Source organism: Sipha flava, unplaced genomic scaffold, assembly GCF_003268045.1.
Source record: "Sipha flava isolate LNK unplaced genomic scaffold, YSA_version1 110_pilon_pilon, whole genome shotgun sequence".
Taxonomy (NCBI): domain Eukaryota; kingdom Metazoa; phylum Arthropoda; class Insecta; order Hemiptera; family Aphididae; genus Sipha; species Sipha flava.
In genome coordinates this window covers 1,626,509-1,645,869 of record NW_020271727.1, presented here as the reverse complement: position 1 = coordinate 1,645,869, position 19,361 = coordinate 1,626,509, and the positions used below count along the sequence as shown (strand labels likewise).

Below are 19,361 nucleotides of genomic sequence, written 5' to 3'. Positions count from 1 at the left end.
ATAACAATTAACGTTTTACACCGTAAACGGAACACGAGAAAAAAAAAATCATTGTGCGTTTGTCTTACACATACACACGTACACACGATATGTTTGTATATAATACGTACGTTATTATTATAAATCGTATAATTATTTTAAACGCGTTAAGAATGATTTACCGACGCGACGTGCTGCTTTCCAAACGAATAATTGGTTTTCGGTTTTTTTTTTTTTTTTTTATATTTTCATGATATTCGCGAATTTCGGTGTACGAGTACAGCCTTACGCGTCCGTGTGCAAACGAACCCGACGTAGTCGCATTACCGTTGCGGTGTAAACGAGCCACAGCAGTAGTTACGCGCATTGAACGTATTACAGTTTTTGAACGGTGTGCGTACACCGCACGCACAACAGTGTCCCGAAGACGACTATACGGATACGACAAGTGAGAAAGCACGATGAAAGGATTTATAACGTATAAAACCGTCGGGTTTGTTTTTTTTCTTTTTACGCCACGCTTGACGGACCGTGAAAACTTCGAACAATATCTCTTCGTGTATCTGCGTGTACGGCATGCACATTGTTTTCGTATGTCATTTTTTTTTCTCTCTTTTCGTATTACTGTTTATCGTCGCGCTCCTCTTCTCTTAACCCATATCTCTCGATTTCGTCACTTGCATTAGTCACATAATATTGAATACGCGTACGTGTACCAAGATATAGGTAACGCGAATTCCTTCGTCGATTTCTCGATCGCAGAAAAACGTTGTTGTTGGTTTGTTCATTTTTTTTTCACCATCGATGGCTTCGCGCACCGTAATTAAACCGTACAAACCCTTGAACGGTGCCGCCCCGCGGGTAAGCGATTACCGATAAAAATAATATGTATAAAATATAGTGAACGACATTTTACGAACCTTGGCGATACGTGTGTACGCTCGCGATATCGCCACCATCCGTCCTTGAGACGGTTTTCCAGAGTGTAAAGTGTAAATACACCTCGCGTTCACGGTTTGAAGATCAACCTGCCGACCTTGAGCGGTCTTAAATGGAGCAGCAGATGCGGGAAGACGAACACACACAACATGCTAACCCCGGTTTACCTTCGAGTTTATTACATTATTATTATTATTATTATCACCACAGTTTTTTTTTTTTTTTTTTAACGTGTTATTATTCATATCGTACACCCAATACGTATGAAATGCATGTGTCTCCCGCTACTTCTGCGGTACAACGGTCTGGAAACGAGATCAGCAGAAATATAGCTACACGTTTTGACACATCCTCTCTCTCTTTCCCTTTCAATCCATCTACTCGCATTTATATATCTTTTTTTATATTAATTTGTACGCATGTGTCGCATTGCCTCTGTGGTACCGAACGGATTGTATGCGTGTACAGACGACGTGAGACCGTATGCGCAACTAATATAACACCGTAATACCACTTCAATATAGCTACTACTACTACTACTATTACTACTGCTTTAGTGTACGGATAATTTTTACGACGTGTAATAAATCGTACAGATTCGAGACAATGGGAACAAAATAATATTATCATTTTTGTCGTATAATTTTTTTATTTTTTTCGTTTTTAATTACCAAGTCGGTCGCAAAACAACGAGTTGCAAAAGTCCACGAACACAATACGACCGTCCAGCTGCTGAAAAAAGATTATAATAACTATTACGACCAAGTCCGTTGTATCCGTCATGTGCGCCTGAACATTCCGGTACTGCCGCCGCATACAAATTAGCCAGCGGGTAACGAGCGCAGACATAATGTGATTTAAACGGTTAGACCGCGGGTGTCGCAATGCACCGCCGGTGATTTTATTGCACACGCGTACAAGAAGTCTAACGATACGTTTGATAACGTAATATTCCTCGGGTACGCGATCGGAAGAAGGGAATGTCTTATCGGCGGCATCGATCGGAGAAAATAACACTATACACGTGTACACAGGTGTATCGATCGGCATTTCATGTGTACACGCGTATATTTACGAGCCGTAAAGAAAAATATCAATTATTATTTGCCCTTCGAAGTTGTATGAATTTCAATGTTGTACTCCGTTCAGCGTCCGACGGCAACGCGACTACAGGTACGCGCGATCTACGAGACCACTTCGACATCAACGCGCGCGACATTTTCGAGAGATAAAATCGTTTTCGAAAATATGAACGCGATTTTTCGGCCGGCGGTACGCCGACGACGAATAACTCGACTCGGATTCCAACATTATTGCCGTCATTATATATTGTTGCGTGACCGAACAGATAAAACGGTGTGTGGACGATTAAAATAACTCGAAGGAATTTCTAACACTACCCCATCGTGTTAATGGAAACGGAGCTGTATAATGTACTCGCGTACGAATAAAGTTTAATCCTTCTATGGCAGTTTCAACTCCTGTAGGATTTACTACTGTTGTTACTGTTATTATAAGTGATAATTTCTGCGCTCTCGCAAATAGTTGCCGTTCGGCGCAACGTACGGGAATCGAATATGGCCTGCGCTCCAATTTTTACGTGATTCGTTTTATTCTCTATATAGAGCTAAAACGCTACGTAAATATTTAAGTAAAGTTGTATGAATATATTTCATTAAGAAGAATCGGTCCCAAAAATGGACAAGTCAACTCGGTATTCCATCGGTTAAGAAGAAGAATACCGTCGACTGAATGTAGTTGCTGAATGTAGTTACTATTATCTCACGCACACTTGACGTTACACGTACATTAATCATAATCTGTTTAAGGGCGGACTACGTGTGTGTGTGTGTGTGTGTGTGTGTGTTGTAAAGGCGTCGGCGAAGCGTTCAAAAACGTTAACGGCAATTGAATAGTGCACTATCGTTGTGATGTACACGATACGAGTGTCTACACGTAGCGAAACGGTAATGAATTAAAAATCTATTAAAAAAGAATATCGCATTACCGGTTGCGCATTCCTCTGACGAACACACGATAACGCGGCGACGCGGATTAATCTAATAGTTGTAAGTAGATACAACAGCTACGCGTACGGTCGTCGATGGCTATTGTAAAAATTCGTTATCCCGGACGCCTCTTACGGACTTATCACGGACGCATAATCGTATTCTCATATCAATGGGTCCGGTCGACATGCTGCTGCGGCCGTACAGTTATTCGCGTAACCCGTGTTGGTTGTTCGACGCGGCGGCATCGCTTACGTTTCGACAAGTACAATACGATTCGAAACGGATCCGAACGGGTTTCGCGCAATTCGCGACCCATCAGATCGCCACCGTCGCGCGATCCGAAACGCGCGCAACGCTCGTCCGTCGAAAGCGGTGGACTGGCCGACGCGTTCGGATGCCGCTTGGTTAGGTTAGGTTAGGTTCCTATTTGACGATACCGATAACGGTTCGACAACGGTCGCGCCTTAAACGCGCGCGTCGTGTTAGGATAATATTGTTTTGAAAATCCAATTTTTTTTTTCTCGCCGGTGATGGATTACGGGCGAGCACACGAACGGCACACGCGGCTACCCAGGTATACCGTGGTCGTGAGGGCACGAGTCCGTGTAAGAATGCGCGTTCTATTCACGTGCGGAATCGGACCATGCGCAGCGCGTTCGTCTCGAACATGCGACTCGCACACGCGCCAGTGACGCGGCGGCGGCGGCGGCGTCACGATCTCCCGAGCACACGCCGCGTGTTTTGCGGGCGCGCACGCGCACTTCGCCGCCGCCGCCGCAACATCTCCTCCGGTGAAAGCACGGGGCCGGTGGCGGCGGCGGCCGATCATTAACAATGGAAAAAAAATGAGAAAAACAACGGAACAACATAACGAAAACCGAAACGGTCAAGAGACAATGGCGACAATAACGATGAACCATACGGAACGGGGCAAAAGTCGGACGCGCGCACGAGCTCCTTCGCCGCCGCACACAGCGCGACGAACGGCGACAACGGTTGTTTATCCTGTGTTGGCTACCGGGCGTACGCGACAAGTATAACCGTATGTGTACGTACGACGTAAGAGCGCAGGTAATGTTCGATTTCGGATAACGGTAAACGGAACTTTTCTCTGTTTATCTCACCGCGAACGTATACATTATTTTCTGTACGTATACGTGCGCGCGTGCGTACGGCTTATACGAGTGTACGTCGATCGGTGGCCGATTATACGCACGAGAGCGCACGTGAAATCCGAATGCGATTTGAATAATGTACGCGGCGATATTATCGGCACCAGCAGCCGCCGCGTTATGTGATTTACCGATTTATAATTTTATACGCAGCCGGGTCGGGCACAACAATTATTATTATCGTTTCGTTTACATCTGCGGACTCGATGCATAACAATCGCTACAACAATAATAATAACAATAATACAAATAATAAAAATAGCGGTCCGGTCGCCGGCTGTAATTACGTAACATCCGTTCGGATGTGTTTTCGGAAGTCGCGTCGTCGTGGGATTATTTTCACGACGAACCGTGTAATATAGCAGCGACCCGGTGACAAATCTTCGGACCGGAGTCGCGGTACGAATACATTAGATTAACGTGCGCGCGCGCGACTGTAGGTAACAACACATCATTATAATAATACGCGGTGTATGCAAGTGCGCGTGCGATGTCAATGCTCCGGAATCCATTACGTGTACATAGATGTGTTTCCGTGTCGTACCGTCCGTAGTCGTCCGTCGGTCGATCGGTCGGTCGGTTTGCCGTCCGTCCGCACGAGATAGTTTACTCGTGGTGTACGTAAACTGCCGTTCGACTTGTAATATTATACGGTCCAATCGATTCGATATTAAACGAGCTCGTTATCGCGCACAACGACCGTGTAACTTTTCCCCATAAACACGACAATGGAATGGAATTCGCACGGTTTTTGGTCGCATACGGGAATATCGCAGCGCGCGTTAAATATACTCCACTAATACTATCACTGTATGACTACTGCTGCCACGGAGAGAAGTCATCGCGATGATCGTGAGATTTTATGACCGTCTCCTTAGAGGAGCAGAATAAAGCATGAATAACAGCGCAGGGCCTCTGACAACGACCGTCCGCAGCCGCCGTTGATGCTATCGTGGCTTCATCAATCGGATGTCGATGATTTCCAATGAAGAAAAAACTCACCCGTACTCGCTTTCTCACCCGTCGATGTTGCTTGTCCTTTGAAAACAGATAGAGAGATAAAATACTTTGCTCGGGGAATGCGAATAGGAGTTGCAGACGTTTAACTTGAACATTATATCGCGTTTCGCCGATCGGTCTTCGTTTTTGATCCTGCAGCTCTTCGCTTTGTGAAGCAATCCGTGAATGTCTGGCGCGCGCGCACCTCTCGTCGGCGCACAACGAATCTGTACCTGCCGCCGGGGGGATCACGCTTGGAAATATCGTCCTTTTCACCGCTAAATCCAATGTCGTGAAACTTGATGGTGAAACACTACGGGGAAACGGGTCATCGTACAAAATCAACACGAATCCTTCGTTATTTGTTGGCGAAAATTGTTTTTGTGTACGAGTGTACTGCCGTTTCGAATCGGCACAGCCGAAAACATCGACTACGCGTTGCCCACGTCGGCACCGAGACCTTGGGATTAGTTATTTTTTTCCTGGTTCACGATTTCTCAGACAGTTGTATACGCACGTTTATGCCTACGAACCTCGAGATATCGATATTTCGCTGGATTAATAGTCGCGATGCGATTATACCGCGGAGGGTGATTGACAGCCGCCAATAGGTGGCATCCTATTGAGCGTGCAGAGTAAAAAAAAAAATCAAATGAAATAACCGTGTCACGGCTCACGTCGTCGTCGTCGTCGTCGTCGTAGTCAACATATATATATAAATATATATATATATAGTTACTACGTAGTGTATACCCACGGCTAATGGATTTTTTCGGTTTTGAAACGGATTTTGAATCGTTTTTGGTGCGCTTGTTCACCACGGTACCGTGGTATCCGGGTCACGGACGAGACGATGATCCTCATCGACGGGGCCGTTGTTCGCACAGCGGCGGACGCACCTAATGATCTACCTAAACGCATTTTGAACGACCGAAAACATTTTTAACGACGCCGTCATTGCGTCACTATATAGTATACGTGTATGTTTTTGTGTGTGTGTGTGTGTGTGTGTGTGTGTGTGTGTGTGTGTGTGTGTGTGTGTGTGTGTGTGTGTGTGTGTGTGTGTGTGTGTGTGTGTGTGTGTGTGTGTGTGTGTGTGTGTGTGTGTGTGTGTGTATGTGTGCGGGTGTGCGTGTGCGCGTGCAAGTGTACATACGCTAGGTCACAACGTGGGCTAAACCCGTGGGGGTGCAATCGTATTATAAATAAAAAAGAAGAAAATGAATCGACGTTTTGGACGTCATTGTCGGACGTGAAAACCGATTATTTCGAAAGCCAAATAGCTAAAGACAATATCATAGCGCTGTGCATGTCGCACGTCCTATGCGTCGTAATCCGTCAAAACGGCCGTTTTGTCGACAACGGTTCGACTGCTTAGGCATTCCGTAATTCTGTGCATTAAATCCATAGAGCATCTCGATTGTAATTATTCCTTCGTAACACAACGTAGACGTACATCTGTAAATATTGAACAACATCATATACATCTGCGGACGGTGAAACTTTGTAGATATTTCGTGCACAGGTAAAACAGTTGGCCGTAGCAAAAAAAAAAAATCTTATTTATAACGGTGGTTATTCACGTTATGCAGAAAGAGAGAGAGAACAATAGGAAAGCAGCCGACACACACATACGGCTCAGGCAAGCAAACGCGGAATAATATGTTCGAGCGGTGGTGCGCAACTTTCAGCGTCCCCGAGGCCATTGATATTCTTTGGAGATAATCGGACTACATCGGAGTCGATGTATGTTTTCGGTGAACGCGGTGGTCGAGGTGGAGAGCACGGATATATATATATATATATATAACAAACTACAGGTACATGATATTATTACGCGTATGTATACGTGTACGAATACCGGATTGACCGGGTGCTCAGACGACCCGGAGTCCGCGAGCATCCCGGAGGCTCGAAACAGGTCGGCAGTGGCGGAGTAATTATTTTTTATTATTTTTTATTTTCCTCTCGGTACAGGCGCATAATATACGCAATATTGGCTCTCGGATGCGATTTTTTTTTTCTTCTTCTCTTTTTCTCTTCGTCCAACCGATAAGGATAATTTATAATTTTATTTACAAGTGGTGGCGGCACGGTTGTTCTCGGCACACGTCGATCGCCGCCACCGCCGCCGCACACGGTCCGGTTGAAAATGTTCCGCGAAACTCCGAAACTGGGCCACTGCAGCGGCCGGAGCCGATCACTGATCTCTAGTCCGTCGCCCGCGAACATTGTTTAACCGCGCTTTACCGCACTGCACTGCTGTCTAGAATGAATAATTTCCGTCGACTTTCACCGGAGCAAAATAAATAAATAAAGTCTACACGCGCGTCATCGTCCGTCTTCCGTTTTGCATGTGCTTCCGTCGTGCACGTTACCCAACCCGCTCGCGCGCAAGAACAAACTCGACAATAACAATAACAATAATTGTTGTCGCGTAAACGGTTAAGTTTCTTTTCTTTCCCTGTCGCGCACCTGCGTACGAACACACGTTCTGTACGTGCCACGTGTTCTCGTTCGATCCCGTGTCGTATATTGCACAGTATAATATACCCGTGTCATCCGAACGCTCGTTCGCGCGTAAATCAATCATAAAGAATCGTTTTCCTTCCCGTACAATAATCTTCGTCCGGTCTCGTGTCCGCCGGCCGTGTCTTTGGATAGCAGTAATGACGGCCACTCGACGACTCGCAGATTTTTCGCACGAAAGCTGCGGTCTCCGAGCGACGATTCGCGCGCGCGCGGCAGTTACGACGCCACGTAACACGTTCGATTAGCCGCCGATCAGAACGTGCAACACGTCGTTCACGTCGTCTAAGAACGGTTTTACCGTAGAGAACTGCAGTGATATCAACGCGTTGAAGCTGTTAGCAACGGATGTACCGCGACGCCGCTGCGCGCGGTGGGCGTCGGTCCGTGTGCGTTACTAAAGTCCAAATTTTGGTGCGGCAAAGTTTATTTTTAGGAAGTTAAAAAACACATTTGGTTTAACATGATAACTGGCTTACTGGCTTAACTGGCTAGCCGTTCTTCATAAATCTTGGTACGACGGATAGTGTGTACACTGGTCTTCTCGTCCGTATTGGACTTATCACAAAATGTAATTATTTTCGATACATCCACAGTAGTAAACGGTCTGTATTCGTACACGATTGAATAATAAACTTCGAACATATTTTTAAAATCTATAACTTATTTTGGGTTACCGAAGATACCCATCGATACCCCTTAGTGACGTCTATGCGTCGGTCCGTCAAACGATACATACGTTTGTGCGCGCGTACAAATCGTCTAACGCGTCTTTGTCTCGGTCTGGTTGCGTGCGCGCACACCCGACGCTTCGCGTTCCTTGCGACCGGCCTCGGGAGTCAAAAAGGTTGCCGCGGTTTCGGCTACGCGCGCGTTCTCGTTTCGCGTTTCCAGTACCGTCCTGCGCACGCGGGTTACTACGGAAAATATCATAGGACACGGAGTACAACAACGATAATAAGTACTCGTATGTATATACCGGCCGTGTATAATGTGTAATCGGTATATTGTATGTGCGTGCGCGTTAAATTGCAGCTATTACGTAGCGGGCGACGGTGTTAAGTGCGCGGATAATGTACGCGGGGCACTCGCACCGTAATGAAACGATGAACCGTAATGCGCCGGTGTAATATTTCAAGACGGTAATAGGGCGAGGCTCGCGCCCGACAACACAAAAACGATATCGCGCCATGAATTTTACGTTCATACGGTGCCGCTCGCGCGTTAACGTCGCGGTCGTATCACGACGTTTTCGTATTCGTAGGCATTACCGTTATTGGTTGTATTGAGATGCAGACGCACAGCGTTTATTACGCTCCACCTAGGAGATTCGGAAAGACCGTTGCCGCATCGGTTTACCGCGGTACAATGATGGGGTTTCCGATTTCGAGACGTTTTCGCGCGGTGTGCTCAACGCGAACTCGTAGCGAAGACGATTGCAAAACGGTACATTGTAATCTCAAAGATCTTGCTCAAAGGACGGCGGGCCGAGAAAACGACGTGCCCGAAACACTCACATACGCCGAGCCCCGAATGTATCGGGGGTTATTATTTATTTGCCGATCGGACTATTAGTAATAGATTACCGCCGCTGTACGAATTGCATCATTGCCAGGAGAGAGTGTTCCGCCGACATAATAATCGTCGTAAGGCGATACGTGTACGTACAACAACATGATACGTATTTTATAAATATATATATATATATATATATTATGAACACACGAAATAAAAATTATAATAAACGCGAACGGAATTTTATTCTTGGCATTCGATGCTGATTTAATTAAGAAAAAATGTTTAACGAGATGCGTACAATTGAATTATTCCGATCGAATATACAATCGCATTCTCAAACAACGGCTATACACTTATGTTCGAAACGATACACGTATGTAATATTGAAACATAAATGTATTGTGCTGGTGCATCATTATTTGCGTGATACGACACAGTAACATTAATACGTGAGTGCACTGTGTGCGTGCACGCGCGTGTTATAATGATTCGAGTATGAATAATATTATAGAAATGTGAGAATAAACACGTTCTGTCCAGTCCGACTAATTTAGATCAGAGACCGGACAACATTTTGGTAAGTGTGTTTTACGACCGCGATCGCGTTGACGATAGTGACAATATTCGACATCGCACTTAAACGCGTCGTATAAGTTAATCGATTTTATTTCCAATATATTTAATTCATTAATCAACGCACGTTTCGGCGATATCTAGTTTTATTTTGCTCTCCGTTTTCATATATTCGCCCGTAATAGTGTGTAGATAATTGTAGGTATATCCATTATATTCAATTAAAACTAAAAGAATATCGATCTAATCAGTGTTCATAATTTTATATGGGAAAAGGATAATAGTTTTTTTTATGTGTTATAACAACATCCAGATTTATCGCGATCGCGAACAAGATTCAATATTCGAACTTGTAAACCGTATAATACAAACTATTTTTGGATGCTTTTATTTGAACCGGAACGCTTGCGAATTTTTTTTTTTTTTTGTTTTGTTTTTCGTAGGTTTTACACAGACCGTGCACGCTTATTTTTTATCTCGTCATATATGTATATTTATATAGTTCACTATCGCGTCGAGCGCGTTTCCCTTTTTTTTTTTTTTTTCATTTATTGTGTACACGGCGGACGCGACGTATATATAATTATATAAAGCACAAGCGGACGTGTACGGGCGCGCGCAAAAAAAAAAGTAAAAACTACGGGGCAGGTTCGCAGGAACGTTGCCAGGCGCGTGCAGCGGTGCATTCCTGTGCATGTATATATACGAGATGCACGTGCAGCATCCTCCTCCGGTGCACCAGTAACTGGATCGACGGGCGCGTGCGGTAAGTGCATTTGCATGTTGATACACGGCCGGATGGTGACAGTGGACGGAAGGGGTTGACAGGGTGATTATTATTATTGTCGAACGACAACCTTGACGTGCCCCAGTTTGGCTTTTTCTATATAAGTCCCGAGCCTAATGCCAACGGACATTTAACCGCACACGCGCGCACACACACACAACATATACTGCAGACATTTTATCTGCAACCGACCACTTTCTTCTCTCACTCGCGAACGTGCGCGACACCGGAGTTCCAATTTTTATGCGTTCGAATCACGTTTTTACGTAACATTTTTATACCGTTTGAAAAACCTAGGTTCTTCTCTGCTGCATCTCGACTGCGGTTTTTACGAGTTACTATAATTATATCGTAATTGAAAACAATCGTCGAATAAAAAACAAAAACCTAACCTATAATCCTATGTTAGGATTTCGCGACTTTACACGTAATATCATAATACTGGATGTCCTCGGTTCATCAGAAGGTTTAGAAGAGCTACAGCCCGCTAAACATGCACGTAGCAACTGCACACTATATCTTATGTAGCCTCGTCCGTAGAACAATAATATGATCTTTTTGGGCATACGTCTCCCGTCGTGAAGATGTGCGATATTGACAATTATAAGAATAATTATTTACTGTCGATGATATCATCAAAAGCTGTCGCTATTGTTTCTCGTACTTCTGCGATTAGTACGACTAAATGATGCTAGTATAGAAAAACGTCGAATATTTTCGTTAATTTGATATATTATATGCTTTGTGAGAAACTTTGTAAACATAATTTTAATATTCATTACATAATATTACATCTATATATTTTATTGGGTATAGCTAAAGGTTCAGGCTATTTTCGCATATTTTGTGACAAAATTGTCTACATATTATTATATACATAACGTTTATCATCATTAAAGAAGGTTAGTTATATATATATATATATATATATATATAAAACTATCGTCGATTTACCGACGTGCTAACTCAACTCACGCATGGAGCTGGATAGCGTACCCGGTTATAATTATATTCGCCGGGGAGTAACCAAGTATGGTATCCGGTAACCCGCGCTATACCCGCTCGCATCGTATTTGAACTCCATTAGCACGCGTGGTTCAATAATAATAATAACAATAATAATAATAATAATAATAATATCTGGTACACCTCCTAAACATGCATATTATCTTTACACATGTGGTTGACCGTGTACGCACACACACACACACACACACACACACACATTACGTGCATAATACGTGTAATATACATATTATTATAATTCCATGTGCGTACTTATACATTTTGTCCGTGATGTACGTACGATAATGTAACACCGACCTAAAAGCTGCCGCACAACATTAGTTCGTGGCTGTACCGCGGCAGCAACACCGGCAATTACCGATCGTGTTCATTAACATACACGCCGTAACGCAATCGCACATCATCGTCGTCATCGACGGTGGCGGCGGAATTTCAAACGGGGATGAGCAGTAGACGGGTACGATAATAATTAGCTTATTAAAATGCAAGCCGAACATAATGTATTGCGTACGCGATCGAATGTATTTTACGACGTATGTGACAGCTCTTGCGCACAAACATATTATAGCGAGCACGCGATATTTGATATCAATAAATATCGTAGTGTTACGAGACGGACGAGTGAAAATAACGCACTGGATGTGTATCGTGTGTATCGTTAATTTCGCTTCGGTCGTAGATTGTACGAGTACGTGTTAACAACATGATATGTATACCGTGCCGAGAGGAACCCGAAAACGTAATGATAACATTATAACACACAATGTTCGAGGCACTGTTTGTGGTTTAATATTTCACGAGCCCGTTAACGCGACGCAACCTGCACCGTGGTTCGGATGGTGTACAACACACAACATGTGCCGGGTAAGATTAAAAAATCGTTAAGTTTTCAGCTTTAATCCTTTAATGTATAACAATTATTATATCGTTCACGATTTGCACTCTTAATCGTTAACAATCCATTGTTCTGGAATATTAAACGATGAAAGCATACTTCTACGTAGCCTTAAATACTTAAGGCTAATAATATATATACGCCATAATAAGTACTTCCGTGAATAATCGCATAGCGATTCGAGTGAGACAAATTAATTTATCAAAATTATTGAACATCTATTGCAATACTACAGGTTTTTAAAAAAACATATATAAATATATCTTAAAAAAAAAAAAAAAATCATATTATATTTTGTGACACAAATTTCAAGAATACAAAAAAAAAATGGTACCTATTATTGTATTATGGACCATTTTAATATAAAAATGAAAAATAGGTCATATTTTTATATTATATTATACATAATTATTCTGAATATTAAAATGCAATATGTGTGATTAAATCATGAATTAGAACGACGCGAGTGAATAATAATAAACAAAATGATTATTTATTGGAAAGAAAAAATAAGTAAACTACAGTAAAACAATAAGAAAAACTCGATTCGCTGTATCATCGATTGGGATCAGTAACGATGTGTAGAGCCGTTTACGATGAAACCAAAATATAATAATATTTAAAATATAAAATAAAAACCACTAAATCTTATAGTAAATTTATTTATGTAATTATACCTACTTAAAAAACGTGTGATCGAAGACCCCTCGGGGTTATTGATAATATTTTAATAACAGCGCATTATGATAATGATACAGAATACCACTACGTATTTCTATGCTTTAATTTTTGTAGCCCGCAGTATTATTCCACATAAAAAATCCTATTTTTTTAATGTTTTTGTGTGTTTTGCATACCTGATTAGTAGATCATCTATGGACCGTCGAGGTCTGGAGCTGAATCTTCGACAACCTCCGAGAAGCAGGCAAGAAATACGAATTATATGTATATATCTGTAACCATAAAAATAAAAATCAATTCAAGCTATAAACGAACATAATAAAGCGATTAGAGAATAAAAGAGCAGAAAAAAAAATCGAATTCAAATTTATGATAATATATATATATATACATATGATATGTCATCGTGGGAATATTATGTAAACGAGACGGATTATAATGTTACGTTTGAATGTCGTTAATTAGCCATAATGTATAATGTACGAGACGATCTGCCTCAGCATCACCGATACTATTGCAGTACATGCGTGCGAGAACCATTGGCAAGTGGAATACAGTCGACGGAGTGGCGGCGGCGGCGTTCAAATCACTGGTAAGACATCTCTACAAATATTTGGTTTCGAGAGAGCGTATTGATTTGTGATCCGATTTGGCCCCGGTGTTATGACAAAAGGAATGTTCGCCGCGCGCGCGTAAATGAACCGGGTCGAAAGCGGAATTCGACGGCGCGTAACGGAGGTGAAGAGAATTATCGTTTTTAATTGAATTAAGAAGAAGAAAAAAATGCATAGCAAAAATGTAAGTGCCGTAAGTATAGTAGGTACATTGTGAATCGGTGAAATTGTTCTATACGTGCGTGCATGTGCGGTAGTGTATGTGTATCGGTCTCGGAGAATCTGCTTTCGCCGTCGTTATTCGCTTGACCGTTTTTAATCGATCCAATTTTGGACACCGCGTGCGCGCGACGATGATGAACAATTTCACTTTGCATAGAAAGCGCGCGTGTGTGTAAAAAATAATAATAAAAAAAGAATAATAATCGAACAAAAATCGGATTGACGGGACGGCGGCGTGCTACGGATAATACGTGTGCGGAAAAAAAAAAATAATTACAATTCACAGCGGAGCGGCCGGTGCGCACATCGAACGATAGTAAATAAGATTACGAAAAATATGCGAGTGCGCCGAGAGAAACAATTGCGGCATTACCGGCAGCAGCAGAAGTAGCATCAGCAGCGCTCGCGGGTCGTTGCCGTCAAAGATTAATTTAACGAACACACGTCCCACCTACGATGTATTAATTGCTTGTTTCGGAGGCTTAGCGTTTTTTTTCCCCTCCATACGATCAAATTATCCAACGTACACTTATAATTACGGTCGTCATTACCGTTACCTTTGGCACCCGTGAGAGTTTTGCGTTCGTGATGATTATGATGACGCCGATCGAAGGTACTACTGACGTGCTCGAATTATGTCATCGCGTCGGCCGCTACCCGCAATACGCGTACACCATAAGCGCAACTAGGGGGGCTGAGGGTGAGGCTTAACCCCCCATAAATATTCCATGTTATATATGACATACCGCATGCAGCACACTTAACTCACAGTAGTGTCACATACAAACAAAAAACACGTTGCAATAAATCCAATTCGGCTCAGAATCTAAAATATATTAACACGGTAAATAAGAGTAGGGCTTATCTACAGGTTATTTTAAGTTTTGGTAGGAGGGCTGTATCCCGCCACAGATTTTTTACTCTAGTTGCGCCTATGTCGTACGCACTCATTGAGCACTTGGACGCCGCGGCTACGATTTACATTTTTCAACATATTTTCCCGCCCGTTCCGCGTGGATTAGCTTAGCGCCGTCAACTGCTGCGGTGTTACAATATTATATGCGTGGAAACTGGTTTCGAGAACAAATATTCGTTTTCCTCGGACCAGGCCAAAGCTCGACGTAACGAATATCGTCGTAAATGTGGTTCTACATATTATTATAATATATTTACATGTACGCATTCGGCCGCAGCAGTATCCGTACACGGCTTTGCGGTTTTCCAATATCCGGACGGGTTTTCCGTCAACCTATATATTTATGCATGCGTATCGCGTTGCATTGATCGCCGCAAACTCGCTGTAGGCGCGATAGGATCCAGAAGTATTAGTGTACGGACACGAGAGGCGAACTTGTTCGTTACGACATGTTACAACAGCAACAGCGTTAGAAAATAATCTTATTCAAGGGTATACTCTTTTCGCCCGCCTTAAATCTGCAACTGTAGGCAAACTTATGTATTTAATCCACTCGTCTGGTTTTCGACCGCAAAGTAAATAACGCGTGATCAACGGACGCGTGTCCGTACACCTAGTTTATATTTTTACCCGAAATTCGAGAGAACACGAAGCGAGTGTTCAAATACGTTCCGTCTCCTCGTCCATCTGAGAGTTTTTCGAGGACCGCAATATCGCAGAGTGCGCACAATAACGTAAAGGCTAAGGTCAGAGAATCGTGCATAAAATAATGCATACGAAAAACGTATTGTTTTAAACGCGCGTGTATATTATTCCTAACCGCAGTAAATGTACCGAACATAAACGAGACGATGACTGCCGTCATCGGAAACTTCTGTGCTGGCAGCTGACGCGTATTTTCTTTAGACCGACGAACGGACCCGTGTCATACGATTGTTCGCAAATCTGTAAGGGAGCAATAGCACACGGTACCGTCGACGTAATCGTAATCTCGCCGGGTGGTGAAAGATCGGTATAGAAAATAAAGAAAAAAAACCACCGTTCTGTCTACCATCGTCGCACTATCGTAATCCAACGCGAACACAATGTGGGTCATGAGATACATACCGAAATCCGTAATAACATGTTTTGTTCGTATGCATTACACGCGAGTGTGCGCGCGTTATAGATCTACGGATGCTAATGTATTTTTCCATTACCTGCGTCTCGCGTGCGTACGTTTGTGAATATTAACCGTCCGGACGCGTGTACGTGATCTAATATACGTATACGAATTCGCTGTCGCCGCAGCCACCGCTGCCGTTCGTTGTACCGCCCGGCCGTGCAGTAGTAGAAGAGAAAAATGCCAGTAGTATTACACATACAGCCTGCTGTACCTAGAGACCGGCTAATTGATGTTGACGGGGCCCTCGTCGGGTGTTTTTTTTTTTTCCTGTTAACGATTAGATTTATCGGTGTGCGACCGCGGCGCAGAACAGATGAGTCGAGTCTAATTGATACCTACTGCACGTGTTGTAACATCAATATCGTATTGTCGCTAAACCGTCGAACGATTATAACAGCAAGAACCCGTCGGCGATTGCGTGAACGTTTCATTATGCTATTGTACACGCGTGGTCGTGCTCGAGATATTTTAAAACGTACGTATATCTTGTTAAATTCTGTGCGCGCACTAATGCGAAGAACGCCGACGTACGAATGCTGTTATTGAACTGTTGGTAAATCGTTCACTGAAGATGGGACCGGCAGCATTGAGGTGCCCGAAGAAAATATTGTTGCATTTTGTTAATTAAGACTAAGTGTGACCGATATAATGATTAAACCACGAACTCGTAACGGACGCGAAAATATAATTTATCGATGTTATTACACTCATTCGAAATGTGTTCGTTTTCGGACCGTCGGGAATCATATACGGTGTAAACGATTTTGTTTCAAATAAAATCGGACAATATGTATTATCCAAGACAATGTACGAGTAAATATAATAATAACATGCATTTCGATGATTGATAATGATTATAATACGAATGTTTTTTCGTTTTAATTAGAGACATTGAAAAATCATAATTAATCATTTGGTATACCTATTATGATTTTACAAGACGATAAAAAAAGAAAAAAATTTTATTATCATCGTTGTGTCATATCTAAAAGTGTTTAAATGCAATACGTATAATATGATAAAATATCATCGTTAAATATATAGTTTTCAATATCGATTTTCAATCAACTATGCATACGTACGTATTTAGACATCTTTCTTTCGTTTAAGGTAATGTCGATACCCAAGGCCATGATCGAACCAATGTCGCTAAGGTACGAAATTTGAGGGGCGACCGGTGTCGATTTTATACGTGTTACTGCGGGGTATCTATAAAATAAGAATATTACATAACACGACGAGACGTGTTTAAATATACTTGATGTAGTTGGTTATTACATTACATTATGTTATATATTTTATAAATGATATAGTCCAGTTTTATTTATTTACGAAACACGAAAACCGGAGACTTCAACGCTCGAGCCAAACGACTAAAAAGTGATTTTTATTTTAAACCGAAAGTGTTGACAAACGTAATTTCTTCTATAAATATTTGTTCAACAACTATAGCATCAATTCAAATTAATTTAAATTTTATAGTTTTCCATAAAAGAAATCGAAATCAATTCGATCGTCGTGTATTAATTATTCAACTGATATATTTTATAAATTGAGTAGGTGGTTGCATAAACGCATGTAACATATATGTAGCTTATACACTTATATGTATTAACTTTCTTTGAATGTCTTATATTCATATAAAACGTATTATTTTATACAAACTGTCATGAATTTCCAATCCAACAAAGTAATACATAACATAAATACATATAGTTACTATATAAATAACGATATATATATATATATATATATATATATATATATATAATTGTTGTTAATATTTGATAATATTGGTATTAATCAGTTGCAATACAAGTATTTTGATTAGGACGTGCTAAGAAGAGAATTATTCGGTATACTACATGTGAATCTACTAAAATTGTTTATAAGTACATTAAATTTAATACACTGTCAAATAGTCTTATTCTAAATAATAAGACACAACACTTAAAATTATATTACAGATTTGAAAAAAAATACTAAAGTTCCCATAAAATTTAAGCCTTGATATATTAATGATTTTATAACACTAATTTTCTAATTATCGTAATTTTTATGTATTGATAAATATGCGAATGTTTTTATTTTGCAATGTATAAAAAATATTATTAAGTAACATATATAAATCAAGATATTTTTTTTCCTTTATTTGACTTACATTACAAACAACATGGTTTTAAAGTTTAATTAACAATAATATCCAGTGCAATATTATATACAATTCATACGACCACTATACGACTACTGTATGTATTTATAATGTATTTCAATATTTGCATAAAATAAAATAAAAATTTACAATTTATATGGTACTTTCATTTGATTGAATAATAAATTAATTTATGAGATTATATATTTTTTAAACTCGTTGTGGTTGGAAATCATGTTAGTGAAATTAGTTTATTCTTAAAATATAAAAAATTGTATAGCAAAATATATTGACGGTATAGATTAACTTATAAGCGGTTTACATATTAACCAGATTAATATGTTAGCAAAGAACACGAATTGATACGAAAACGTAGTTTGTTTACTCTCGGAGTCCGGATAAGTCCAACGGGATACGGACCGCATTCGGATCGCAGTCTACTTGTTTGTAAGTTGTACGCTAACTATACAAAACGATCTCAACATTTCAAAGACACCAAAGGACATAAACGTACTCTCGCGGCACTTCGTATATAATGTATGCATACAGAATAGTTTATTATTACCCATCGACTAATCGTGACACGAGTTCCTCATCATAATATGATAATATCCTTAGAATGCTATAGTATAATATTTTACATACACATAATATTGTATATACATGCATATATGATTGTATGAGACATCCATTTAACGAGTGTATATAATAATAGGTACGTGAATTCGACCCGTGAATGTTAACAATGAGCGCATTTAATATAGATAATGGTTATCACAGGCAAATCATATTAAGGCGATGAAAGTTTGAATAGATACGTGTTTGTAACATCATGGATTATTCCGTATCGAAGAAGGATACCGAGTACCTATTTATATATGTATATTTTCGCTGAATAGTCAGAATCGATGTCTATACAATTTAAATTTATATAATATATTTATTAAACGCGACAAACCTTATTGGAGTTTGCATTTTATCAACGCTTTATTACAATAATAATTTATGATATACGGTATGTTTGACGTAAATGTATGACTCGTTTGCTATGTATAAGCAAGCTTATATACGTATCAACTGTTAGCTATCCATTAACATAACAGTGTAACGCGCCCGGATTGATCCTATTATGATCTAACACTCCTGATGGGGGCCAACGACCAGCAAAAATATGAAAAAAGC

General features: G+C 41.0%; 1 protein-coding gene across 1 annotated transcript in view; it reads right to left on the bottom strand.

Moving 5' to 3' along the window:
* The window catches only part of LOC112688235 (transcription factor hamlet-like), a gene marked incomplete at its 3' end in the record, with an annotated part of 37,793 nt that extends 21,643 nt beyond the window's left edge, over positions 1–16,150 (bottom strand). Inside the window, 2 exon segments of the mRNA XM_025561338.1 lie at positions 13,287–13,382; positions 16,062–16,150.
* Positions 16,151–19,361: the final 3,211 nt, after the last annotated feature.